Below are 27,791 nucleotides of genomic sequence, written 5' to 3' on the forward strand. Positions count from 1 at the left end.
TTCACAGATACAAAATTTGCATCGTCCACTCCATGGGAAACTTCTTGTCACTGTTGATATTCTGTCAAGGCGTTTAACACACAGAAACTGGAAACATCTTAACTATGAAACGAGTACTCTTGTTCTCAATCTGATTATTATTATTTATTTATTTTCCTTAGTCTAATATATCACTTTTTAAAGATATGCATATAGTCAGCATACTTCACACTCCCGTAACACCAGTCAGAAGACATTTCAAATTCAGTCTTTTCCACAAAACACTATACAACACAAACAATCAGCAGGATACTAATAAGATCTCAGAGGAACTGTTGGAACCACAAATTTGGTGATCAACTGTATTTGTCTGCCTAATTTACACGTCCTCCCTTTATATGCTACATCAAACACACAGAATTATCTAGCTCCAAAAGATTTTTATTCCATCACATTGAGCACACAGGCACATCGTAATATTACAAAACCATTACGAAAAATTTTACAATTAAAATGTCGTGATCTTCCTTTCAGGGTAGTACCCTTACAAATACAATTCCTGTACAACTCTCAGCATTTTTCGAACTAGTGTTTCTGAGATAAAAATAAATAAAAACAATGTGATCACGACATTAGCAACGGATGTTAAAATATGAACATGTTTATAAACAAATCAAAGGTACATCTCCTATTCAGGAAATGTAGTACTGTTAGGTACTGATCAAGAGTTATTATTATTATTATTAATAATAATAATAACTTTTGGGAGATAGGGAGTTTAATATATATATAATTTGGTTTTTTAAATCAATATCTTTCAAATAACTTTGAACCATTCCAGATATAGAGCATTTTAATATTTTGCCGAAAATTGTACGCGAAACATGGCGCGAATTGTACGCTTTGAGCAAAAGCCAGTAATTTTTTGGGGACAAGAAACATTTTTTCTGAAAAATAAATAAATAAACTGGCTTCTTACTTTGTTCCGAATTTTAACATCTGTTACTGCTTGAATTGATATGGACTGTCATGTATTGGGACACATCACTAATAATTAAAAATAAAACTGTCCACTCCAAGATGTTCGGCCTCATAACGCTAAGGCCCCTACGCCCTTCGCTGAAATACGAAACAAATCCCCTCGTGCAAGCAACATAGTACAAGTTGTCAAATATTTCTTTAAAAAAGTTAAGAGTCGAATTTAGCCCTGAACACGCCACATTTATAGGCATTAGAATTATGCTTTCCTAAAGAATACCTGCAACATCGCTTATAAATTACTACTTTTTATGCCGATTGATTGCACGGTTTCACGTATTGTAATATATACAGAACAAATTTGTAATAATATTTTAATAGACGAGTGGCTAATTAATCGAAGTATGTTGAGCTCTTATCGGAGCGATGAATACTTACGTAGAAATAAATGAATTAATATGTAACTGTCACAGGTAGCCATGAAACAGTATCCGAAGTGACGTGACTAAGGCAATATGCGAAATTAGGAAGCGGAACCGTTGAAATGTTGGTGAAGTATCACGTGTACACTGAAAGAGGAATTCTTTAATGTGTGCATGGCATTATGAATAATGGCGGAAATGACAAATATCCTACATAATAACGTATCGCCCCTTCCGGACACAATGCAGCGAACTAGCTGCAATAGTGCTTTCAGTAGCAACCCAGCATAAGTTGGTTATTGTCTTTTAGACTAACGCCGTATAACATATTGACCTTCGATGCTCCGCTACAGCGACCTGGTTCCTTCTTTTTAGTTACATCCTTCGTCAACCTATCACATGTTGGTTAAGTGTGCTGAATAAACTTCCCAATACACGCTCCAGCTGCTCATCAGTAAGTGGAAACGCTTTAAAAGGATATAGTAGGATAGGGGAACTTGAAAATGAAATGAAATCTTTAAGTCCCACGCCCCACGGTATGCCGGCTAGGCTAAAGGAGAACATGATAAGAAATGAAGGAAATGGTTAAAAGAAGAAAGTGGGAGAAAACGGGACAAATCCGAGAAGACTCATGCACAAGGCGTTTATCCACCACAAAGATCACTTAGCGTGAGCTGGCATCGAAGCAAGAGCCCTGTACCGCAGTTGACCGCTCTACCACTGAGCCACAGCGGCCACAGAGGGGAAGAAAAATACTTGCTTTTGTTAGTTGTTTTTGATGTTGTAAGCGGCACTACATACGGATGCAGAAGTGACTATTTGGCGGAGGTACACTGGTTATGATTTACAGAAAAGTCAATGAGGAAATGGTGCGTAAATCACAAGAATGTGCCATATCGTGAGTTCTATCGAGCTATACAAAAATAAGGAGTGTCAGTTGTTGAAATTGTGTAAAAGGAATGGTCTACTAAACAGGCGAATAGTTTATCGTAGGTGTGGAAACGAATTATTGAAACTTCAGAAAAGAATAAGAACATCTGACCAAACCTAATCGATTCTAACCTAATTTAGTACATTCTGGCTGGCATTCACTATCTCCCTTAAAGCTGTAAAATACGTAAGCCACACAATTCATGACATTGTGTTTTCACTATCGATAATGCATTTACCCACCGCCGCTGGCGCGCCTGCTCCCTACGGACGCACTATCCTTGCTATCGACCGGGACCCCCTGCTGCGTTCCTCTCGTGTCTCGATTAGGTAGCATTCGTGGTTTTAGTGGTTCGTGTTTTATGCACTAGTTTTTATGATACACGCCCACACTGTATTTCGAACAATAATCAATACCAAGTGAGCCAGGGTCACAACTAGTATTTTGAGGGAGAAACTAATATTTCTTTTTCACATATATTTATTTTCATGTGGTCCGGTGATAGAGCAGTAATGCAGTTTTTTTTATTTTTCTTTCGACAAGCACTTGTATTAGCTAAGTGAATCTGCACCGACGAATGCAAATCTTCACCCCATGAAGATCTCTATAATATACTGCAGTTGATTCGTTGAAATATGGGATCAAATTCAATGAATTTATGTATGAATTCGTTCAATCAATCTGCACCCTATTTATCACGATAGTAAGAGTGGGTTACATACAAAAGGCAGGCGTATGCAATGATTTTTTTACTCCTACATTTACTTTTATCTGTATACAATTTTATTCTTATATAGCACATTTCTCCTGTATACTTTCTAAATATTAGCGCACCTGCTTTCAATCATTACCTAAGTAACTGCCGAAACGAGAGAGCCTACTCTATGTAGTGCTTCCGTCATTATTTATTTCCAGCAGTGAAATTAAGGTCTTTGAGAAGTAAGAGGTTTCCCATAAATTTTCCCCATGTTTCTCTCCAGAATGTTAATCACCACTTTTCTCACTACTTCGTACCGTAACGCGAATAATCACACACTCAACAAATCCTAACATTTGCACATTTATATGAATTTCATATCATGAACACTTCCGAACACAAAAGCACTATACGGCTCTCATTATACAGTGCTCTTTACAATTTTACGTAAGTAACTGCCCTAATTAAATTGAATCGAATAATTGATTCACCTCACATATGTGTCAAGGAAATAGAAAACTGATAATGATGTAAGCACTTACTAAACGGAACTACCACCTTGTAATTTTCAGCTAATGAAAACTCTTATAAAACTGACACATTCTGAAAAAAATGAAATATAAATCTTCAACAATTTAGATGTATACCTTACCTTCTACAAATTTGAGAAAATTATTCGAAAACATTGCAAAATGCCACTGTCATTATAACATTAACGCATCATAACACTGGGAATCAAAGCCGTATTTAGCACAGTCATTACGGGCATCACTCATTTATAAAAGATTCAACTGAATTATCAACGAACTCCAATAATCAGAGTGTGATATAGCCAAGAAATCTGCGAATCTATAAAACTTCATTAATGAACAGAACATCCTTCACAATCCTTATTCTACCAGGTGGCAGCACCAATCATGACGGCATAAACAGGTAACAACAACAAATGCGCACTCTCAAAATTCTTGAACGATGCAATCTGCATTTTAGAATAGCTCGGTAATTTAAAAAAGACGAGGCAGCGAATAGAACCTCATCATCGCTTGCAGAAATTACCTACGGAGTTCAAATAAAATTTTATCAGTTGAGCACCATTTCTTCGCATTTCATCGTCACGACCATTAATTTCATCCTCCCTCCCCGAAGAAAAATGTTCGGAACCATAATGCCCCTAGCAGACAACAAGAGGTTCACCACAACAGCCAGTAAGCCACATCCGTGTATTTTCTCCAATTAAAAATTAACAGTAGCGAATCGTAGTATGCAGAAGCAGCGGTTGCAATATTCAAAGGTTTGTGCGTACCGCGACTGTCCTTCCCCCGGCGTTCTTGAGTCTTATCCAAGTAATGTTCAGGAGATATGAAGATTTAATGATTTAAGTATATTTTCTAATATTGATTAAGAATATAGGCTATTTTCTTAAAAAGAAAAAAAAACACTGTCAAGTGTCAATGTACATTTATAGGCTACACTATTTATATAAAAACATTTTATACCGATGTTATTGAACAAGAAATATATAGAATATACAGGGTGTTACAAAAAATTGTCAATATTTTGCGAAAAGATTTCAAGATTCCTCACATCAAAATAAGAAAAAGTTCATATGGACCTATGATGAAAGTACATAGTTTCATAGTTATAGGGTGCCGGAAAAGTTATAAAAACGCTTTTATTAAAATACTACGATAGGTCACATAGTAATAGAGCTATGAATTTTAAGTTTACTTATTTCACATCCTCGGGACCCTATAGCTCCAAAACTATCCACTTTTGAGCACAGGTCCATACAAACTTTTTTCTTATTTTGATGTGAGGAATCTATTCCCAAAATATTGTGACACACTATCAGTGTTCGAAGTGGGGGAAAAAAAACAGAGGCGGTATGTTTTATTACGTTTTTAACTCGACATACCGGCTATCTAAATGCTGAAACACAGTGAGGGTATGTTGCCTAAAAGATTGTATTTCTATTTACATCATGACTGAAAACCACTGGAGAACTTCTCTTTAGTTACGTAGGGAAGGGGCATGGAAAACTTTAGTCCCTTGCCAACAACTTTCTGCAAAAAAATATATATCCTTGTATTATTGAGAATTATAAACAAAAATGCTCAAAAATCGAGTTTTTATATAAACATTTCCTGCGGGAAAGCTCCCGAACCCCTCACTCAACTGAGAAGCATATCAAACCCCCGGACGGATCGCTCCCACAGAAAACAACCCCTAAATCCGCTCATGCTCAAACACGACATTTATATGAATTAAGACAAGAAGAGAGACACATATATAAGAAATAAATAATTCAATATGCCACATCAAAATATGAAGTAGATGAACCTCCTTGAAAATATCTCATTTTAAAAATAAAAGGCAGGAAAATATTTCTAAAAATGTCGGTGTTGTCAACTTAGAAATTATTTCTACATAAGAAATAAAATCTTACGTGCAAAACTATTTGTCAGTTACTGTGTATAAAATGGATTTATTAAAACTATTTAGCATCAACTCTTCCGTGACGGTATGCCTTCATCGCTAAAAAACCAGAGGCGGTATGGCATACCGTCTCACTTCGACCACTGTACATTAATGTAACACTCTGTATAGCATGTGTTGAAAAGCATGAATGATGGAGTTACGTTAAAAAAAAAAAAAAAAAGGAAAACAAGAACATTATGAATACTCTCGCACGCAGTCATTTAATGAAATGAACCTACGTTATTTAAAATGGAAGCTCATTCTTCGTTCTTTTCGAAATGCGGTAACTATTCTAAAATATCTATTCGGTTTTCGATCTTCCGAAGCAGAATTTCCTCTAAAGGGGGGCGGGACGAGCGTCCACCTTGCCGCCCCCTGATGGGCGCCCTTGAATACAGGATATTACGATAATTTTAAGTCGCAAACTTCGATACATTATTTATATTTTTAATCTAGAATGATTAAAAAAAGCAATGGAAGTACGAAGAATATAACTACAAATAGACTACAATGATTAACCACCTGCTCCACGCGATTCCTAATTGCTTCACTGCCAATTCAAATGTCCCTATAAAACATACCTTTGTTTGGTTACTTTCCTTCATGCAAAAACTAAGAAGACATTTATGAAGAACCCATCGAAATCAGCAGGGAAAAAGCAAGAATAGTTGAAACAATCTAGCTGTTTTCTGGTATACCATGTGATTCATCCGAACCGTCTTTTGCATTAGAGTTTGGTAGGAAACTGTCTTTGATTCTAAAAAGATTCAAGAAACAAAGAAAAATCACATTTTATTGTAATGTCAATATTGCAAACTACCAAAAAATAAGCCAAAACTTGAATAAATTTTGTTGTGTATAAAATGAGTTACTTTTCTTTCTTTTCTTTTCTTTGAATTGGGCTTTTAAAACTTTTTTTTTTTTTTTAAGGAAAACAGATTAAGACTTTCGGAACTTATTTTCTGTAAAGTCCTTCACCACGTAGCCCTGTAATTACGAGGGCGGAGTAAAAAGTTCTCGGCCTGACAATGAAAGACTGCGAATTTCAGTTCAAAAATGATTTTATTTTTCGACATAATCTCCCTTAACTTCAATATACTTCGTCCAGCGTTTCTCCAACATCAGTATTCCTTCCCGGAAGTGAGAGTCTCGAAGGTTTTGAAAATAGTCATCCACGACCCTCTCAACTTCTTCATTCGATGTGAAGCAGTTCCCAGAAAGAAATTTCTACAAGTTTGGGAACAGATAGAAGTCCGAAGGTGCAAAATCAGGAGAATATGGAGGATGGTTGAGAAAATCGTACCCCAAATCCCGCAGTTTTCTCATCGTCAACGCACCCTTGTGCAAAGGTGCGTTGTCCTGGTGAAAGATGATCTTCTTCAAGCCAGGCCTCTTCTCGCGAATTTTGGCTTCCAGCTGGTCAAGAAGGTTGGAGTAATATTCGCCTCTTGCAAGTTAATCAATTAATAGGATGCCTTTCGCATCCCAGAACACACTGGCCATGACCTTTCTGGCCAATACGATCGTCTTCGCTTTCTTCGGCGCTGCACCACCGGCTTCAACCCACTGCTTGGACTGCTGTTTCATTTCTGGCGTGTAGTGGTGAACCCATGTCTCATCCATTGTCACAAATCGCCGCACAAAATCGGTCGGATCCCTTTTGAATCGGTCCAAAGGTCGCTGCGAAAATCGTTTTCGCATTTGCTTTTGGTCGGCAGTCAGCAAATGCGGCACCCATCTTGCGCAGAGCTCTCGCATCCCTAGTTCTTTGTGCAAGATGTTTTGCACCCGTTCCTCCGATATCCCCACACTCTCAGCTATCTCACTCATCTTCACTCGCCTGTCGTCCAACACGATATCATGCATTTTTTCGATTTCGGATTGCGGTTTTCGGCCTTCCTTCACGTGGGTCAGGGTCATCTTCGAGGGATGTGCGACCACGTTTAAATTCAGCTGCCCACTTTTTAACGGTTGACATGGAAGGAGCAGAGTACCCGTAAACTTTTGTCAACTTCGGATGAATTTCCATAGGGGTTAATCCATTCTAAACGAAAAATTTGATTACCACACGATATTCAAGTTTATCCATTTCCACAATTATCACGCAAGACGTCTAACTGCAATAATGCCTGCACACAAACTGCTTGAGCAGTGTTGCCACAGTCCTAGCTCTGAAATGGGCTGAAAAATAGTACCAAATTGAAACAAAAAGGGCTAAATGCACTATCTTATACCAGTGTAATACATGGCTCTATAACATGAAACTAAAAGAGGTAAAGTTCTAGAACACTTCCTCACCCCCTCTTACAAGAGTCCAAATCAAGAAAATGCTCTTCTTAAAAATTACTTTTTAGAAAATACAAATAGGAGGATCCCGAAACCGTGGAAGTAGATGATACTTTTCTCGCACGTAGTTGTATAACAGAGGCCGCAAATTAAAAGAAAAAACAGTTATTATCTTCGGTACGTATTGTAAGGATACCAAAAGCAGTTCTATTTCAAAATGATCAATAAACCAAAACGGTATTATGGCCATATATGAAAAATACATAAAATGAGGAACAAATCAATCATCTCCGAGTTCGTGTGTAAACAGTACGTTATAATAAAGTATTAAAATATAAATTATTGCACCTTATTCTCGCCTATTTCACGACCGATGGAGGATAATAGACTGTAAGAAGAATAGAAGGTAAGTAACTGACATTTATTATTTTTAAAAAAATTGTTAAACCGGTCCAACGTCCTAGAACATTTCGTAAAAGACATCACAACACATTATTAATAATTTTAAGTCACATAAGCATCTATGGTGCTGAATTGGGTAGAATTTTACCAACTTTTTCACAAAAAAGGCTGAAAATGCCAACGTGATACCAACGGGCCGATGAATGACAAAAAGGGCTGAATTTGGTACAATTGTACCAAGTATGGCAACACTGTACTTGAGAGAACAAGTTGACACTTGCTATACGAACAACTGAACAGCGCCTCCAGGCAAGAACAATAAAATTTTGCTGATTGGAGTGCTATCTCTGGGTCAAGTCGAGAACTTTTCACCCTGCCCTCGTAGTTTTGGAAATTAACACACAAACACGATAGAAGAATCTTTAAAATTATGAATCTTTATTTTGTAAAAATGTAATTTGTTTCTTACTTCTATATCTGGTGCGTGGGGTCCCCGGGCTTTGTGATGAACAAATACGATGAGTGTGTGTATTCACGGAGTTCTCTCGTTTCCCCCTTCATTCTAAATTATTATCCACTTCATTATCATTGTCTCCTTCAGCCTCGGTGCATAATCGTGGGATGTTAAACTAAACAAAAAGTTCCTCTATTTGTAAATTAGACCTCCCCCTCCCCCCCCAAAAAAAACTATTCAAAGCTAAATTTCATGGTAATTTAATTCTACCTTTTGTCAGGAAGACAAATTTGAATATTCAAAATCAAGGGTAAGGGGAAAAAACAAGGAATGTCCATGTATGTGCTTTTTCGGGTGCTTTGTCCTATCTGTTGGTGACTCTTGGTACTATTTGACTGTATATGCCATGCATAGGTAGATGTAAAAATGTCCATGTAAAAAGGGGCAAAAGATGTAACTAACCCTATTCTTCTTACGCGGTTTTCAATATTAAATCGCAGTTTTCTCGACAATGCAGTTTTGTGACATTCCTTCTTTTTTCCGCCTACCCTTCAAATGCAAAAATAATGGAATACTAAGGTTTCAATATGTCAAAATAACCCTTGTCGAAATAATGTACTAAAATATAAAATGACTGAAAGAAAGATAGGATTCTTATAACAATATTTCTTATATTTATGTATAGTTACGCCACTTCGCACTTAATAACAATTCAACTTGCGCCAATGAAAAGAAACAAGAAATCTTGCACGTTTGCTTCTCGTTTCTTTGTTTTTCTAAGGTAGACCAATATTTAATTAATATCCACAATTGTATTAATGTTTAATTTAACATAGATTTAGATTTATATACTTGTCTATGACTGATGTATCTACATCATACTTGCTTTATATTGCAGAATTTAATCCAATGCATAACCCTGTATGAATCCGAAATATAATTTTCAACCCATCCGAATTTTTAGCATCCTTTCGTAAATTCTTTAACATTTTTTTCTGCCATGAAATTATCTTGGACATGATACTGCAGTATTGTAATAACGATATCATTACATGGATGTATGGAGTAAACATTTGAAAATAGCTTTTAAAAGCGTGAATTGCAAACTTCACTCCGGTCCTTCTGTATATACTAGCGAAAAAGAAAAGCGCTTAGTGGTAAAATGGTATAGAATGGTAAGCTGGTATAGAATGGTAAATCATATCTTCGTTGTAAGTCTGGTCAGGACAGAACATCAGCATTAGCCGCACTTGAAATAGAACAAAAGATAGCCTCTAAGCTTGAAGAAGATAAAATTATTGACAAAGGCCTATTCAGAAAGTCGTCGCAGATGCGCTACAGTTTGTGTCCAGCAAGTAATTTGTAAATGCAATGTGGCAGAACCTTGTCAGATGGATGCAAGAACAGCATAAAAAGTGGTGGTGTAATATTATACCAATTATTATTTTATATGTACTTCGTTGATTAGATTTTTTATGCTTACGGACGTTCAAGTATTACGGCGTATACCCACCTCTAAGTTTTGGAAACTATCTTATATCTACCTAAAATTTAGGAAGTACGTGGGTATACGCTACATTCGATTCATAGTATACTGACTTGATTGGGAAAAAACAACTACTATTTTTTTTATATATTGTATTTCAAAACAAAAAAAAGTTTCACTAAACAGGTGGTCGTCAGGCTGTGGTCGCGAATGATGTTTATTTATTTATTTATTTATTTATTTATTTATTTATTTATTTATTTATTTATTTATTTATTTTTAATGTTTGCGTTTTAGAGGTGTGGGGATCCAGTTTTCTGAGAATCCCTTCTACCTAGGTATAATGGAAAACACCACTCTGAACCTGCAGTAGTTTTTCCTCAAGATGTCACATGCGCTGTCCTTACCTTCTGGAAAAGACCTCTGATACTATAATAAAATAAAGCCAAGCTGTTTCTAAATATTTTTCTTGGAAACTCTTAGAAATTCTTTTATTTCTAAAGATCAGTGGGAGATAGAGTTGAGTGGTGAGGAGAGTAGGGAGTAGGGCATATATCCAGGTGGTGACATTGAAGTTCTTCTGTTTTGACATAGCAATGACCACAGTTTTGCCCTCTTTGGTCCAAATTCAAAGTCTACCTATTGGATGCAATTTGAGCAAGGCAATACGAAATGGAACCAGTTCCTTTTCAATCGTGTAAGGAAGTTCCGAAAAAATAAATCTTTAGTTCAGGGGTTAAGAGGAAATTAAATGAATATATTTGCGCTAAGAAATCGTTGGCCCTCACAAAAATAACAAAACACGTTATCTATCATCGGTCTAGTTTGAAACATACATCGTTCCCAATGCCATCAAATACAACAGCGAAGTTCGGATTAGTAGTGCTCATTTGTAGCCGCAATTGACATCAAAGAAAGTGGCGATTGATTTTTATAAATACTCAGCAGCTAGTACTAGTAGTAGTTTTTCCGCAACAACTGAAAAAAAAAGCTGGGGTAAAAATAAACATTTCTCTTTGTTGTTTCGGTTTCGTTCAGATAAAAAATATTTGAAGAAAATTTGTTAACAGGAGGAGGTGGAAAACAAAAGTCAGGAGAGATCTAGCGTATAGCATGTCACAGCAATCTTTGAACATTTCAGTAGAGCCGTCACTTGTACTAGCCGAACTTCATTTGCTTAGTAGTGATTAAACTTTATTTTTGGATTGACGAATTAAGAGTTGCTTCGCAATTTGCAAGATGTCCAAGAAGGTGTAAGAAAATTGGTTAAAAAGGGAAAGAGGCAATAACTGTAAATTCCGTTGACGAAAATGTAAAAGCAAAGATATTGAGAAATAGGGAAAAAATCCGAAGAACAAGTTCATTTGTCAACTACTACTTCAGAAAAAGACGTAAGAACATTTATTTATTAATTTATTGATTTCACATTATAAAGGTTGTTATGGCATCTCCGGCTTGATAACGATGTCAGAGGGATAAGGTCCTTCGTTAAAGACACTGCAAAGGAAACTAACTGGGGCCTGTAAGTTAGGCACTATTCCTATATTTGCGTGCTACGAATGAAGAAAAACCTGTCAAGATAGCTGATCTGCAAAAGAGTTTCCACACCTTCTTCACCGATTTATTGAGCTGAGCGAAGCGAAGCTCTTATACTCGGGTTAGCCGTTTGGTTGTCCGCGAACTCCTCCTAGACCGTTTGGCCGATCTTAACCAAACTTAGCACGCTGATAGAGTATGTCGTGCTGAGTGACAACATAGGTCGAAATCAAAAATCCGATGTACCATCGAGGAATAATCACCGAAAAACGCTTGCATAGACTTAACATGGGGAAAAAGTTTTCACGCGATTTTTTTGTCAACAATTAAAAATGGCATTTATTACTGCATAATGGCCAGGAATGATTACGTAGTTTAAGCGGTATACGGACAAAATCTCGCGGCCGAAACGTCGCCGCCCAGAATCTCGCCGGCCAAAACCTCGCGGGACAAAATCTCGCCGGGCCAAAACCTCGCCGCCCAAAACCTCGCGGGACAAAACCTCGCGGGACAAAATCTCGCCAGGCCAAAACCTCGCGTGGCCAAAACCTCGCCGCCCAAAACCTCGCCGCCCAAAACCTCGCGTGGCCAAAACCTCGCCGCCCAAAACCTCGCGGGACAAAATCTCGCCGGGCCAAAACCTCGCCGGGCCAAAACCTCGCCGTGCCAAAACCTCGCCGCGAATGAAACTTTTCTTTAAAATTAACCCAATGTGTTTCCTAATATTCAATTCCACATTACAAATAATAATAATAATAATAATAATAATAATAATAATAATAATATACAAAACATCGGGCTTTCTCCGGTTATTACCGTTTCCTCCCACTTTCTTTATTCGATCATTTCCTTCATCCTTGTCATCTACGTCTCCTTTAACCTATAGGACATAATCAAGGGACGTCGTAAAAACTCATATATTGTTTCATATTTTCAAAAATATTATTAGATTTTTGTTAAAATTTTAAGTTTTTGGATGTTCCAAAGTTCACGAAACTAACCTCGTTAGTTGTCATTACTTTCCTTTTGCAGACTTTCTTTCCCTATAACCAGTTTAAAAACATCCTGTCGCCCTACCTTCACATTGTAATCCTCTAATACAGAAATAGAATTTTCATATGGTATTGCGGGACTTGGTCAAATACCCGTGATACTTCTTCTGGAACAGCGTCTTTTATACCGTCATCCTTATCATCTGTTGGAACATTTACATTTTGGTCAGGCGAGATTTTGGGTATGGCGATATTTTGGGGCGCGAGGTTTTGGCCCGGCGAGATTTTGGCCCGCGAGGTTTTGGGTGGCGAGGTTTTGGCCAGGCGAGGTTTTGGCCAGGCGAGGTTTTGGCCCCGCGAGATTTTGGCCCGCGAGGTTTTGGGCGGCGAGGTTTTGGCCAGGCGGGGTTTTGGCCCGGCGAGATTTTGTCCCGCGAGGTTTTGGGCGGCGAGGTTTCGGCCTGGCGAGATTTTGGGCCGCGAGGTTTTGGGAGGCGAGGTTTCGGCCAGGCGAGGTTTTGGTCCGCGAGGTTCTGGCCGCGAGGTTTTGTACCCAAACCAGTTTAAGCTCGCTCAGCTCATTTCATTGCAATCGGGTACATCCATTGCATTCCTAGTTATTATTATTATTATTATTATTATTATTATATTATTATTATTATTATTATTATATTATTATTATTATTATTATTATTATTATTATTATTATTATTATTATTATTATTATTATTATTATTATTATTATTATTAAAGGAATTTACACCTGTGCGAACATCCCTGTGCGAATTTAATTGGAAACAGCTGTGCGAGTAATTCTTTGTTTTTCTTTTTTACTTTTTTTTTTTTTTTTTTTTTTTTTAATGATAGCCGGCCATCCTTACTGTTCTTTCCAAGCTTTTCTCTGACAGATTAAGTTAATGCTAGAATAGTACATCAGTTTATAACTTCGGGCAGCGTCCTTTTCAAATCCTGTCTGACAGTGTGCTCAAGATTTAATAATTTAATAAGCAGTGATGGAACACCTTTCAATATCTGAGAAAATGTCTGATCATGGAAATTGTAATCTACCTAGAGGAGCTAGACTTGCGGGTTTTCTTATTTGCTTCCTCGGTTTTAATTTCTAAAAGAACCTTAAAAATTCAAATTTGAATTTAAAAAGTGGAAAATTTCCATTTTTTAGTTTACAACTTTATTTCTTTTAGGAAAGACTTTTAGGAAGAGAGCTTTTTTTGTAATCTATTTTTCGTTTTTTTCCAGTGTGTGTATTTGTTTTATTTTATCGTATTTCATTTATTTAACAATGATCGTAATACGGCAAATTATGGATGTGTTAAAATATCGAATAGTACTTTTGATAAAGTGGATACTTTCAAATATCTAGGATCAATATTAACTGACAGAAACGATACACGAAGAAATTAAATGTCGACTGAAAGCAGAGAATTCATGTTATTATTCAGTTCAAAGTCTCTTGTCGTCGCGAATTATATCGAGGAATTCGGAGCTTAAAATATGTAAAATGATAATTATGCCTGTTGTTCTGTGCGGTTGCGAAGCATGGTCGCTTACTCTGAGGGAAGAACATAGACTGAAAGTATTTGAGAACAAGATCCTGAGACGAATATTCGGACCCAAGAGGAACGGGAATGGGGAATGGCGGAAACTTCATAACGAGAAACTACATAATTTATACGGTTTGCCAAACATTGTTAGGGTCATCAAGTCTAAGTTACGAGGCTCAGGTGGGCAGGTCATGTAGCCAGAATGAAAGAAAGTAGGAACGCTTTTCAAAGTCTTGACTGGTAGACCCATAGGAAAACGACCATTAGGAAGACCTAGGCGCAGATGAAAGGACAATATTAAGTTGGATTTCGCAGAAATAGGAATACAAAGTAGAAACTGGATCCAGTTGACTAAGGACAGAAGTTAGTGGAGAGCTTTTGTGAACGCGTCATTGAACCTCCGGGTTCCATAGGCCATAGAGTTATTTATTTAGTTATTAACAATCACTAGATACATACAACTAAGAGGCAATTTTATACCGGATACCTAACAACAATAATAACAGTGGAAAGGATTTGGGAAGGTATCGGCCATGGCCTGTTTAGTAGGTACTATCCCGGGATTTGCTTGGTAGGACTGAGGAAAACCCCAGTCAGGATAGTCGGCAGTGGAAATCGAACCCACGATCTACCGAATGCAAGGCGAACGCTCTAGCAATTGAGCTACTTCGCTAGGCAAGATTGTCGTTTGTGATTTTTCTTTTTGAATTGCTCCAGCAGGAAACTTGAGTCTCGACCCGAAAGAAATTATTGGACTAAAGTTTTGGATCGGTATATCGAAACTACCCGACTGTAACTTCGGAGCTGGCATCAGGACTTAATTCAGCCATAAATTGGCCTCGAATTGGAAGTACAACTACAACCATTTCTATAACCTGACCTACTTAACGCAGAGAGTTAAATAAGGTCTTAAATTAACCTATTATATTGTAAGTAATCTTTTCTTCTTCTTCTTCTTAGTCTCTGGTTGATAGGTTAAACGGTTCGATAACTATTCTCCAAAATGTAGCTCTGTATCCAGGTTTTTATTTTTGTTACTTCATATACATATCCTGCTTGTTCGAACCTTAATGGCGCAAAGCGTTGTGGTGGATTTCAGAGCAAACCGTACCTGTGTTGTCAAGAAATACCAAGTTCAAGAGTATGGAGAAAGTAGATACAGAATTTCTCAACTTAAGTCAAGGTCTCGTAGATAATTGTTGATTAAATTGAGCAAGGTTTAATTAAGTATTGCGTAATTTCCCGAATATCTTGAATGTGGCATTTTTCGAAAATACAAGTATGGTTTTCCCTGAAATTCCCCATACTACAGCTTCTTTTAACACTATTAGTGTTTGAGCTACTAATGCTCAAAGTTCAATTTTCTGCACTTTCCCGCGCTCGTAATAAGAAAAGGGCGCCGCTTTCGACTTCGGAGTAATAGTTTTTTTTTTTTTTGCTTGTTTTCGTGTCTAGTTTCAATTCCCAAGCGCTGTAATAGGAATTATGAAACACCCTACATAGGGTCTATATATATATATATATGGGGGGGTGACAAAGGATGGAGCGTATACCCACCTAAAATATTAGCATTACATCACTGCTGTTACCTATTACTTACTACATTATTTGTAACTATTTTCTCACCGCGGTTGCCGGTCAATATCCGCGGTTGCCGCGCCACCCGATTCAGCGAATTATCGTGAGTACACAATATAATACACACACACACTTTATACATACATATATATATATATATATATATATATATATATATATATATATATATATATATATATATATATATATTATTTCATTTGCAAATATAGCCCCCGCAAACTCAGAACTCTGGCTACGTCCGTGGTACCACCCCGGCATTTGCCTGGTGTGAGCAGGAACCAACAAACTTGACTACTTGATTGCTCTAAGTTGTAACGAGGAAAGCGATAGTAAAGGGTAGATTGAGTTATTAACTGGCGAACAAGAAACACCTAAAGTGCCTCTACAAATATCGAAAAACCTTATGACTACTTTCTATTATTAAACTTTGTAGCTGTATTTGCTTAATGGAGTTATATACATATGGTGATCAGAAAAATGGAAACACCTGAACGAAATTGCAACTTACCAGATTAATATGGTGTCTGGCCACCTTTCGCCTTCAGAACAGCCTTGATGCGACGTGGGATGGAGGCATAGAGATCGTGAATGGTAGGAAGTGGAATTTTACACCATTCCTCGTGCAGGGCATCGGACAGTTCTGTGAGAGAGGATGGAGATGGAAATTGTCGCCGGAGTCGTGTTTCCAAGACGGACCACAGATGTTCAATTATGTTGAGATCTGGGAATTGGGCGGGCCAGGGGAGGTGTTGAACTTCATCCCGATGTTCCTCAAACCACGCTGCAACAACGCCAGCTGTGTGAATGGGTGCATTATCATCCTGGAAGATGGCGTCATTGTCCGGGAACAACATCCGGACTATAGGATGCAAGTGGTCTCCTAAAATTGCGACATAATCGTTGGCAGTGATTTGTCCACTAAGTGTGACCACAGGACCCAATGAAAACCATGATATGGTGGCCCACAGCATCACCGAGCCGCCGCCATGTTTCAAGTTGGGCGGAGACACTGCAGATCATAAGCTTCTTTGGGCGTTCTCCACACACAAACACGGCCCGTGGTTAGGAATAGGGTGAAGGATGACTCATCCGACCATGTTACACATTTCCAGTCCTCAACGGTCCAAGTTGCATGGTCGCGGCACCATTTGCGGCGTGCGAAAGCGTTATGGTCCCTGATGAGCGGTTTGGCCCGTGCAACACGACTCCGTAAGTTCATGTCATGTAATTCGCGGCGGACTGTGATTGTCGAAACAGGGTGTGGGAGGTGCTGGTTGAGTTCCTCCGTCACTTGCTCCGCAGTGGCTGAACGGTTCTGCGTGACAATGCGCTTTAATACCCGGCGTGACCTGTCACTCATGATTTTCTTCCGCCCACTGTTCCGCTTCCCCGATCTGGTTTTCCCGTGTGTTGTGTAGGCCGTCATCACCTTCAACACTGTCCCACGCGACACACCTGACACAGTAGCTACTGCCGTCACACTCACTCCACATAACCGCGCACCAACAATTTGCCCTCTTTGAAAATCTGAGAGGTCTCCCATTTTACACTACCTCCGTCTGCTGCAGCCGCTGGACACTGCTGTTCCACTGCGCCTGACGTAGTATGGAGATCGACCTAACACACCACCACCAGCGGTCCGGCACTGCGGGCGCCACGACTGCCAACCCCTACATCTGACGTGTAGCCAACTAGAGGTGTTTCCATTTTTCTGATCACCATCTGTATCTCTCTCTCTCTCTCTCTCTCTATATATATATATATATATATACACAGTGGTGCCTCCCCCTCATGTCCATGATGCACCCCCCTCAATTGTCTATTCGTAAGTGTTCTTCCACGAAAAAAATCTTTTCGATTAATTTTTACACTCCCTCAAATATATTTATATAGATTTTTAACCCCACCCAAATATTTCAATGACGCAGTTTGCGGGCACCCCTGATATATATATATATATATATATATATATATATATATATATATATATATATATATATATATATATATATATATTAAATACTTCATTTGTCTGAAAATGTATTACATGAAACTTACAAGTATTTAAATAAAGTCATATTATTCTATAAAAAGTAATAACAGACAAAAATAAGTTTTTAAACGATTGAGGTATATTTTATTCTAACGTTTTGAATTATCATATCCACATTCATATATAGTATGTCTTATAAACGAAAAGATAAATAAATCTATATATTGTGTAATACATTGTGCCCCTTAAATTTTATAAGGAAACTAGCTGAAATGCTCGTTTTTTGCATGGGGAGAATAGGTCTATGGAAAACATTTGAACTTCTTTCTTCATTAAGATACACATTTTAATTAAAGTGTAATTATAAAAGCCCGAAATATACTCTATTTTTTGCGTATATTTTTAACTCTTTCATCCCAAAGATTCATTTCAAACGCGCAATCTCTTCACTTTATGCGATCACAAGCAACTAACATCTATTCCAGTATAGCGAAAAAGGAAGAGATTGCCACGTGGATTTATAGTTGTATTGAATTTAGTTATGCGGGGAAGTTGCTGATACATAATGTTAATAAAAACGTGAAGGTGAATGCAAAATAATTCCAGGGATTCCCTATGACAACCACCTTAGGGATCGACATCTCATAATTGTACGGTGCGTATGCCAACCAGGTGAGGATTCATATGGACAAAGAATCAAGTCCTACCAGCAGAGCGCATCTCTGCTTTATCAGGAGATGGAATGGGAAATCGTGTCATTCGATTTCATGGCATTCCTGTTCCAGTCTAATGGATTTATCAGCGAGTTGAGATGACGGCACCTTCACTGTTCTCTAGAAAGCTGTAGGGAGAAGTTTCGTTGTTTACGCTTTGCTGAAGTTCGCTTGATTGGGAACGTATGTGTTGGGCGATAGTTCTCAGTGCTCGAAGTGTAGCACACCACCATTGGTGGTGGAGGCGACTTTTTCGTAAGGTGAGAAATTGGTCCGATATAAACAGAAATACATTCTATACAGTAGCCACGTGGAGTTTTCTTAAGTGCTCAGCAATCAGTACTCTGGTTCTCATAGTCATCATCTCTTGTGGTATTCTAGACTAGCGTTACAATACCGAAAAATTGTATATGACCTTCCTGAAATTGTAGTATGCGTTTTTTTTTTGTTTTTTGTTTTTTGTTTTTTGTTTATCGAAAAGGTATTACGTTTGAAGAGAATAGTGACACACCTCATACACACTGAAGGAAACACCCTCTATTCCATTTTTCATTAGCCTTCCCCGCTGCTCCTGTGGCTAGAATCCTTTGGTACAATTGGACCTGCGTTCGATTTCCAGCAGCAGAGAACTGAAAGCATTACGGTGATTCTCATTCCACCTTCTCTAGATCCACAAACATTACTTTCGTGGAGTCGTAGTAACTCACTGGTAGAGCGCTCACGTCTGGTGCGTGAAGTCCCTGGCTCGATTTCAGATTGCACCAAAGGAGCTTTGCAATAGACAAGAACATTGTGCGTGAGTTTCCTCAGGGTTTTCCCGATCCCTCCTACCTTCTTCATTCCATTTCGTTCATCATCATTGCCATCTCTTTTAGCCTCAAAGTGTAATCGTTGAACGTTAAACTGTCAGTGGCTTTCAGCTGATGTGTCGCGACACACTGGTATATTGTGCAGTTCCATTCGGGTGTGTCGCGAAATTCAGAAATTAAAAATCGTGAAACATTTAACGATTGAGTTAAAATCAATTTTAAGACAAAATGTATCATTTAACGCCTTCAACGACAGCAACAACATTCAGTACTACATAGAGTTACCACTGTATACAAACTTCCAGTCTTACACTATTATAATTTATATTATTATTAATAAAATCAAACAAGTGTGTCGCGATGTTGTGGGCGTTCAGTACAAGGTGACCAGACGTCCCGTTTTAGCCGGGACAGTCCCTTATTTTCAACCGTTGTCCCGTTTTTTTCTGATTCTCAAACGGGACGCCCAAATGTCCCGTTTTTAAGCAAACATGACCCAGGTGTCCCGTACTCATTCAAAATATAAATGGTCAATGTTAATTCTACACTCTTCCGTATCAACACTCATTGGGAAGGTTCAGTCGTGCCTAGAACTTCTGAATATTCAAATGAGAATTGAGTGTTCTGTGGTTCAAGTGGAAATTGAGTGGAGAAACGCTGTGTTATCATTCTTACTTGTGTATTTTGTAAATTGAAAACACTGCTGAGTCCCAAAATGCAATGTGGAAGTCAACCTCCCCCCTCCCCCCGACGCCGATTCGTATGCGTCCCGTTTTTGAAAGTAAAAGTTCTGGTCACCTTGGTTCAGTAGTGTGTCGTCAGTCAAACAAGGTTGGGAACCATTGTTATACATACATAGAGCAGCAGAAAACTAATATAAATTAACAATTGAACCGATTTATTAGTCAACAAAAAATACTTTTAAATTAAATAAATACATAGTCACAAAATTCAAAATACAAATACAGTTTCTTTAAAAATCAATAACCAAGAGTTAGTCGACATGAAAGACATATTACGAAATCTAAAAATGGTGTCAACTATTGGGAGGAAAAAGATTAGAGCAGTTCTTTGATTGCTCCTTGCGTGCGCGCTAACTAAAGATTTTCTATGACCTTTAAAACTTCCTTTATATAATATACGATATAATATTGTTTCTTGTTGACAACATAGAAGAAGTAGAAGTAGGGCAGTATAAGCATACAGACAGACAAAACTTCATTTTAAAAAATAAAGAAGTTCAAAAGGTCATAAACTTTAGTCATGCAGCCAGACAAAGTAACAGTAGGAATATAAAATTTATTGATCTTCTTTAGAATTATTATTATTATTATTATTACTCTACTTAAGACGGAAAAATCTACAGTCCAGGCATTACATACTGGTTAAAGAATATGAGGCGTTCGAGATAAGGACGAACTTAACGTAAGACTACTTCGTATAATTCGTTCTATGTACTAATACCTAACTGATTTGTAACAGCCAATTCTCGTGTCTACAGTATATGCATACATTGTCGTTCGTTTTTCTCTTTATATAATTTCTTATAAATGGCACTACGTTGGGATATGAATTTCAAATCTAAATGTAAAATGTAAATCATACTCTTTATACAGTTTTGCAAACTAAGGATGTTAAGTATCACATACATCCATAGATATATTATTTCGATCGTTCAGAGTGACAGGTTTTAAGGAAACAAGCCTTTGTTGAATTCCCCTTACCATCCTGAAGGCCTCATATGATACACTGATATTAAGAAATAGTTGATTCACTATGGAGCCTGGAGCAGAAGCTCAAGCGTGTTTGCTGCGAATTATATCACTCGAGGATTATTTTAGCCTCTAATTGTTATTATAATTTATGTGGGGCGTGTCCACTAAATATCTGTACTGTTTCTGACGTAACATAACTAGGCAAGGAATACAGTATATTGGAAAACAAAAGCACGTCAGTTAGCAGTGTTCCCAGCCGTGTGGATTATATGAGTTATGCCGCTGTTGTGTTTGTCGTCACAAAGATGAAACGGCTTTTATTTCCCTAATTTCTTTCTTTCTTTTTTCTTTTCTTTTATTTGAAGAAATACGAATACACTTTTATTCATTCCGTGCAGGGGTGGCAAAACCAAAGGCGTTGCTCTTTGTTATCTATTTCACTTATTTCTTTATTTCCAACGAAAGTTAATGTGATGGAGACGGCAACCATCACAGTTTCATTTAAATGTGTATTCTACCGGGTTGAGTTCACATAATTCCCATAAATCTATTCTTCCCTGAGAAGAGGGGCATTTCAGACCGTATGTAATAGAAACAAAATCGTTAGAGTCGGTTTCGAGAAAACAGTGTTCTTATCTTCGCCCTTTATTGACTAAACTATCCTTATAAGTGGATGTGTGTACGGGTTTCACAAATTGTGGTAGTCACCCACATAAGTACCTGGACCCCTGACTGTTATAATTCTTTTACTTGGGGTCCAGGTACTTATGTGGGTGACTGTACCACGTGCGTACGGGTTTCACAAATAGTGGTACAGTCACCCATATAAGTACCTGGACCCCAAGTAAAGGAATTATAACAGTCAGGGGTCCAGGTACTTATGTGGGTGACTGTACATGTGTCACTTTTAGGATTGTGTATGATATTAAAAGACAAACAACAATAGATCTAAATACAATTTTCTGCTTAACAGTGTACATTGTTTAAATACATTACACAAATAATCTATAACATCCCAGCATAATAAACACTCAATTGCATTAGACTAGCAACGAACGAGTATTTTTAACGCCATAAATACTTCTTTCTCTCAATTTTCTCGCAACTATGCACGAGAATATATTCTAAAGTAGTGCTATTCAACCTTTTTTTCTCTCGTACCCCTATACACAGTTTACCATCCAGTTGTGTACCCCTGATGCTGTTTAAAAGAAATTAAATCGAAATTAACTTATTAAACTTAATACACATGTTCTGTTAATTAAAAGGGGAACAAACAGAGACCCAACGAAAGGACAGTCAGTGTGCTAATCAAAATCTTATTTATAGAGGGATAAAGTGCACATCCGAAAAAATTAACATGGCAAATTTCAAAACATATGGGAGACATTCAGTTCTATTGAAGAGAATTTTCTCCTCATCCTCCCTGATAATTTGTATAATGAGGGCAATGTTAAAAATTCAAAAACTAAAAGTAACTTGTGACGTTATCAATGTGAATCAAAATATTTTGGACAACCCTTATACCTGTATATGCAGGCAAATTTCTTGGAGTTAACGCTCACCGAAACGGAATTCTCGAAAATGCAAAGCTAAAGAATTCCTCCCTTCCAAATGCTTGTGTGTGTGTGATTGTTCCCCACATCTCTCTTCGCATAGCTTAATTTAGGGAAAGAAACCAGAACAATGTGACGCTTCAACCTACATCTGTATAAACTGAAGTACGAAGTAACGAACTATATTTTATAATTTGCATTTTTGCTAATTAACTTAATAGTTATTGTTCATTTTAATATTTGTGCAAGTGTAATCATTATACTATTAACAACGCAACAATCCATGTATTAGTTCCTATGAAAGGAGCAGCTACCTAAAAACTGAATGTTTTGGTAGAAATATTTTCTCGCCAAGAAGTGTATTCTTAGGCACCCATTGTCTGAAAAAAAAAAAAAAAATCTCGCATGCAGTAAGTAGTGGGAGAAGCCGCTTATCATGGACTGATGCATTACTTATCCCACTTAAATTAACATTCACATGTTTATTATGTAATAAATTAGTTGAACATCACTCTAGTGAATTGATTGTATCATGAACTAGTACTTGTCAACTAATATAAAAATGTATTGCTGTCAAAAGTGCTTCGTAAATTACTTTCTCTCAAGATAAAATTTTCACTCATCACTTCAGGAAACCTGCTCCACGAAATGTAGAACCATAGGATAAAAGATTTTCACTACTAAATGGTTAAAAGTTATCAACAAAATTAAGTGCAAGAATAAAATGCGTTAATTTTCGTCAATCTCAGTGGATGTTGGAACAATAATGTGTGAGGGGTGAAACCAGTTGAGAAATTGGTGAACATGTTTCTTACTAACAGTGAATAAGGAAAACTCGTATTTTACCGCGTTATACTCGTGTACGCGTTTCGTATTCCAGAAGGGCCCATAATCTTACTCACTGTGATTGCTTTCTTTAAGTGAAATTCAGTTTGTGCTCATAAACTGAGTAGAGACTATAATAAATCAGCATCTCTCTCATTATTTTGATTTTTTGTTCTACTAAAATTTACGTATCAAGTGAAAATCAAATAATTCAAATCGTCATATGTTATTTTTCATAATTATTTTTGTGGTCATTCAGTCATTTATTATTGATGCAAAATGATGGTTTAATATTTTATTAGAAAAAAGATTGGTACTTCAGGTAATCTTTGAATATATTTATCTGTATCTTTGAATATATTTATGTAGCTGTTAGAAAGAACGTACACGATTGGTTGAAAGTGGAGTTTGGCTCAGGCAATAAATAATAACCCTGGGTGATATTCAGATTGTATTTCTCTACATTGAATCTCTGGAAACGTTTGAAACTTCTACAGATCACCTGAATAGAAACAACTTGAAATTAAAAGTTGCGACCTCCACGTATAGAAGCACGGAATGGAGCTTTGATCATAGTTGGCGCAGAAGGAAGCAGAGAAGATCTGCAAGGGGCTTAATTGGGACGAAATTAAACTACAGTTAATTTTACAGTTTTTCTGTAATATCTTCAAAATAAACAAAAGTAATCGAAAGGAGGATACGCAGTGGGTTAGACAATATTATTTTGCATGAGATACAGTTACTATGACTCACCAATCTGCTTTCATTTTACAACTATTTATAGATTCGGCATTTCTTTGCGGGTCTATAAAAGTCTGCTGTCCCAATGAACAGTGTGGACTACTACGATGATACATTTTATTAACTACAATTGTATTGTGTGTAGCTTATAACATAATGTCATATTAATAATGCTACATACAGGCAAAGTCAAAATGATGGATCCGCTTTCAGAAATGTATTGTGTGAAATCTAACAAACATGGTTTATTATGAAATATGTGCTAAGAAAGGTACCCGTAAACTGTCAAAATTTGTTTGGAACATATTGACAAATGCTCTATGTGCGCACTTCGAGTAACACGGCACACATCAAGCCTATAGTTCATTTCCTGCCAAACCTTTCCCAGCATGTTGCGGTCAATATCAGCAATGGCTGCTGTGATGCTGGCATGCAGGTCACTCAATGTTGTTGGAAGTGGTGGTACGTAAACATGATCCTTTAGAAACCACCATGAAAACATCACATGGAGTTAAGTCATGTGTACACTAATCACAGATTTGTTTACATGATAATGAAGCACACAGAATGATTTCTGCCTTCCATTCAAGGCCATTTTCCTTAACTGCTCGCTGCTGATTCCTAGCGGTAGAAAGTAGAAACACTGGGTAGAAACTAAACTTTGCAAGTTAACCTTTCGAAGCGCCTGTCTCACAATAACACATGTTTATCAGATTTCACAGAATAAATGTCTGAAATCGGGTCCATCATTTTGACTTGCCCTGTATAGTAGTTTGCGTAATATATTGGCATCCCTTATTATTTCATGTTATAGCAAGCTTCCAGAGACTAGAATATAAGTCTGTAATTTGTGTTTCTCAAAAATTTTGCGATGTGTTTTCAATGTGTAAGATTATAAAATGTTGTAAATTGATCAATATTTACGTTAATAAAATACATATTTTATGTGTACGTATTTAGATATCTATTAGGTCAATAAATTGCTATTCAGTATATATTCAAACCCAAAAGGCGGCGATATTTTGTCACTGAAAAAGAAAGATAGACATATAAAGGGCCCCACTATTTTCAATAGCTTCGGGCCCCATCAAACCTAAATCCGGCACTGTGTATTATATAATGATTTGTTTAACATGTAGTTGGTACAATGCAGTGCAAGGGGACATTCTCTCTCCTGCTCAAACATTAGGTGCTTAACTTCCCGCGAACCTTACGAATTCCCTTCCCGAGGCTATAAGAGACGTTCCTAGTACTCGAACCAAAGTTATATGAGATTTTTTAGTAAGGGAAGTTCAATTTATATTGGTAATTGTACCGCGGACTCTCGTTAATGATGGGGGCCGCGGTGGCTCAGTGGTACAGCGTTCACCTCTGGTGTATGGGGTCTTGGGTTCAAACCCTGCTCCCGCCAAGTGAACTTTGTAGTGGACAAACACCGTGTGCGTGGGTTTCCTCGCGGTTCCCCGTTTCCTCCCACTTTCTTCATTCCACCATTTCACTCATTTCTCATCTTAACCGTCTCCTTTAGCCTAGCCGGCATAATCGTGGGACGTAAAACTAAAAAATTTCAAAATTTTCTCGTTAGTGATGGTTGGTAACTAGCCTAGAATCCCCATCCGTCGTATCTTAGCTAAACTCCCACAGAAGCATAACGGCACCCGAACCTGGTACCGTCGTAAACTTTAGAACCTGTTAATGAGATGACCGAGCTTGTTTCTGGGACGCCAACTCCTCGATCCTTGGTTGAATCTTCGAGAGTGCGAGGATCAGAGCTGATTCCCAATTCAAGCAATTCCTGTGTTTCGTTTTTATTGATGTTAATGCAGAGCAACCCTATTCACACAAATATATTGAAGGAAATGGAAAAAGTGAAATAGCACACACTCATTGTACTCTTTTCGAGCATAAATACGAAAGTCAAAATTGACAAGTTATCGAATTTCATTTGCAGTGAACTGTTAACAGACATTTCTAGCAAACCTCCAGAACATCTTCACGTACCCCGATTGAATAGCACTGCTCTAAAGCATGCAAAAAAAAAGAAAAGAAAAAAAGAAAAAGAAAAAGAAAAGAAAAGAAAGAAAGAAAGAGGGAGAGAGAGAGAGAGAATTATTAGCTCAATGTGATTTATCGACTGAGTGAAAAGAAAAATAAACTTTAAGAGTTAATCATAATCTCTATAATCTTACTTCATACTGTCGTCTTGAAAGTATGTATCTATTAAAAAGCTGCAATAGCAATTAAAAGCGACTGAGCTACAACCTATAACTTTGGCTTTCAAATCTTTTATTTATGATTATGTGTGATTTCACGTTTAACAGAGACAAACATTTTGAGCCTGTGTACTTTAAATAAATTAGTTGACTAGATCTTTTTCATAAAGTTGGTGTTTTAAAATTATTGTTCAAAGCCCTTGTATTTTAATAAGCCTTCTCTAAAATCAATGCACGTGAATTGTGCTTCCATCTTCCGAGTTCTTTTAAACTATATGTTATGGACGTGTATATGTTTGTGCTCAATCGTTTCGACAATGAGATCTCGGAAACTACAGGCTTTAGATAGAAAGATGACGTTTTTACTGATCGATTGGAAATTTTACGTAGATTGTCCAGTTCTAATTGAATATTTTAAAAAAAAAACAAAAAAACATGGCCATTATTTCTTTATTACATTTTAAGGGTACACTGGAAGAGTTCAAATTAAAAAAAAAAAAAAAACTACAGCATCATATCCTACGCATTATACATTACAACACCACAATGTTGTATATAGGGGTTACATATGTCTCAGGCGTTTTTTTCATGGCCAAATAACAATGAAAAAGAAAGGATAACCATTTCTCGAGTCTAAGATAAATCTTTATTTTTTGAGTGTTTTGCCCAATGAACACCATATATAACTGACATAATAATTAATTGTATATGTAATATATTTGCTTATTACATACTGCATGCAAGAAGAAAGAAAACACTGGTCATGCATTCCAACCGGAAGTAGGCTCACATCTTGCAAAACGGTGCGAGATATTGAAAAAAAATAATCGATAATCTCTCCTTTTTATGATACGCCTTGCCGATTTTTTAAAATCAAGACGTCTTTCACTTGTGTCTGTAAAGGGACATGTACAAATGTGTGAGGAATGAGATGAACATTTGTGCTCATATGCAAATGATGCGCTGTGTAGAGAGTGCATGTTCAGCTGGTTAAAAAAAAAAAAAAACAAACTAAAGCATCATATCCTATGCACCTTACATTTTAACACAACACTGTTGTACATAGGGGTTGCATATCTCAGGCGTTTTCTTTCATGGCCAAATAATAATGAAAAAGGAAGGATAATCATTTCTCCAGTCTAAGATTAATATTTATTTTTGGAATGTTTTACGTAATGAACACCATATATAACTGCCATTATAATTAATTGTATATGTATTGTATTTGCTTATTACATACCGCATGCAAGAAAGAAAACACTGGTCATCCATGAATTTAAAACTCCAACCGGAAATAGGCTCAAACCTTGCAAACGGTACGAGATATTGAAGAAGTAATCGAAAAATCTCTCCTCTATGGTATCTCTTGCCAATTTTTTAAAGCAAGACATCTTTCTTTTGTGTCTGTAAACGAACATGTACAG

At 37.1% G+C, this 27,791-nt stretch overlaps 1 protein-coding gene across 6 annotated transcripts in view; it reads right to left on the reverse strand.

Annotated features, from left to right (window-relative positions):
* The window catches only part of LOC145686201 (uncharacterized), a 206,582-nt gene that overhangs the window by 114,291 nt on the left and 64,500 nt on the right, over positions 1–27,791 (reverse strand). For 2 of the 6 annotated variants that reach the window (XM_081759245.1, XM_081759246.1), the window contains exon 1: positions 3,660–4,197. The exons of 1 other annotated variant lie outside the window; for it this stretch is intronic. The gene's annotated coding sequence lies outside the window, so the exon portion shown is untranslated. Of the gene's footprint in view, positions 1–3,659; positions 4,199–6,066; positions 6,089–27,791 lie in introns of those variants that run through there. 3 more of the 6 variants (XM_081759243.1, XM_081759240.1, XM_081759247.1) reach the window with 3 other exon arrangements.

Source organism: Thermobia domestica, chromosome 5, assembly GCF_964235325.1.
Source record: "Thermobia domestica chromosome 5, izTheDome1.hap1.1, whole genome shotgun sequence".
Taxonomy (NCBI): Eukaryota; Metazoa; Arthropoda; class Insecta; order Zygentoma; family Lepismatidae; genus Thermobia; species Thermobia domestica.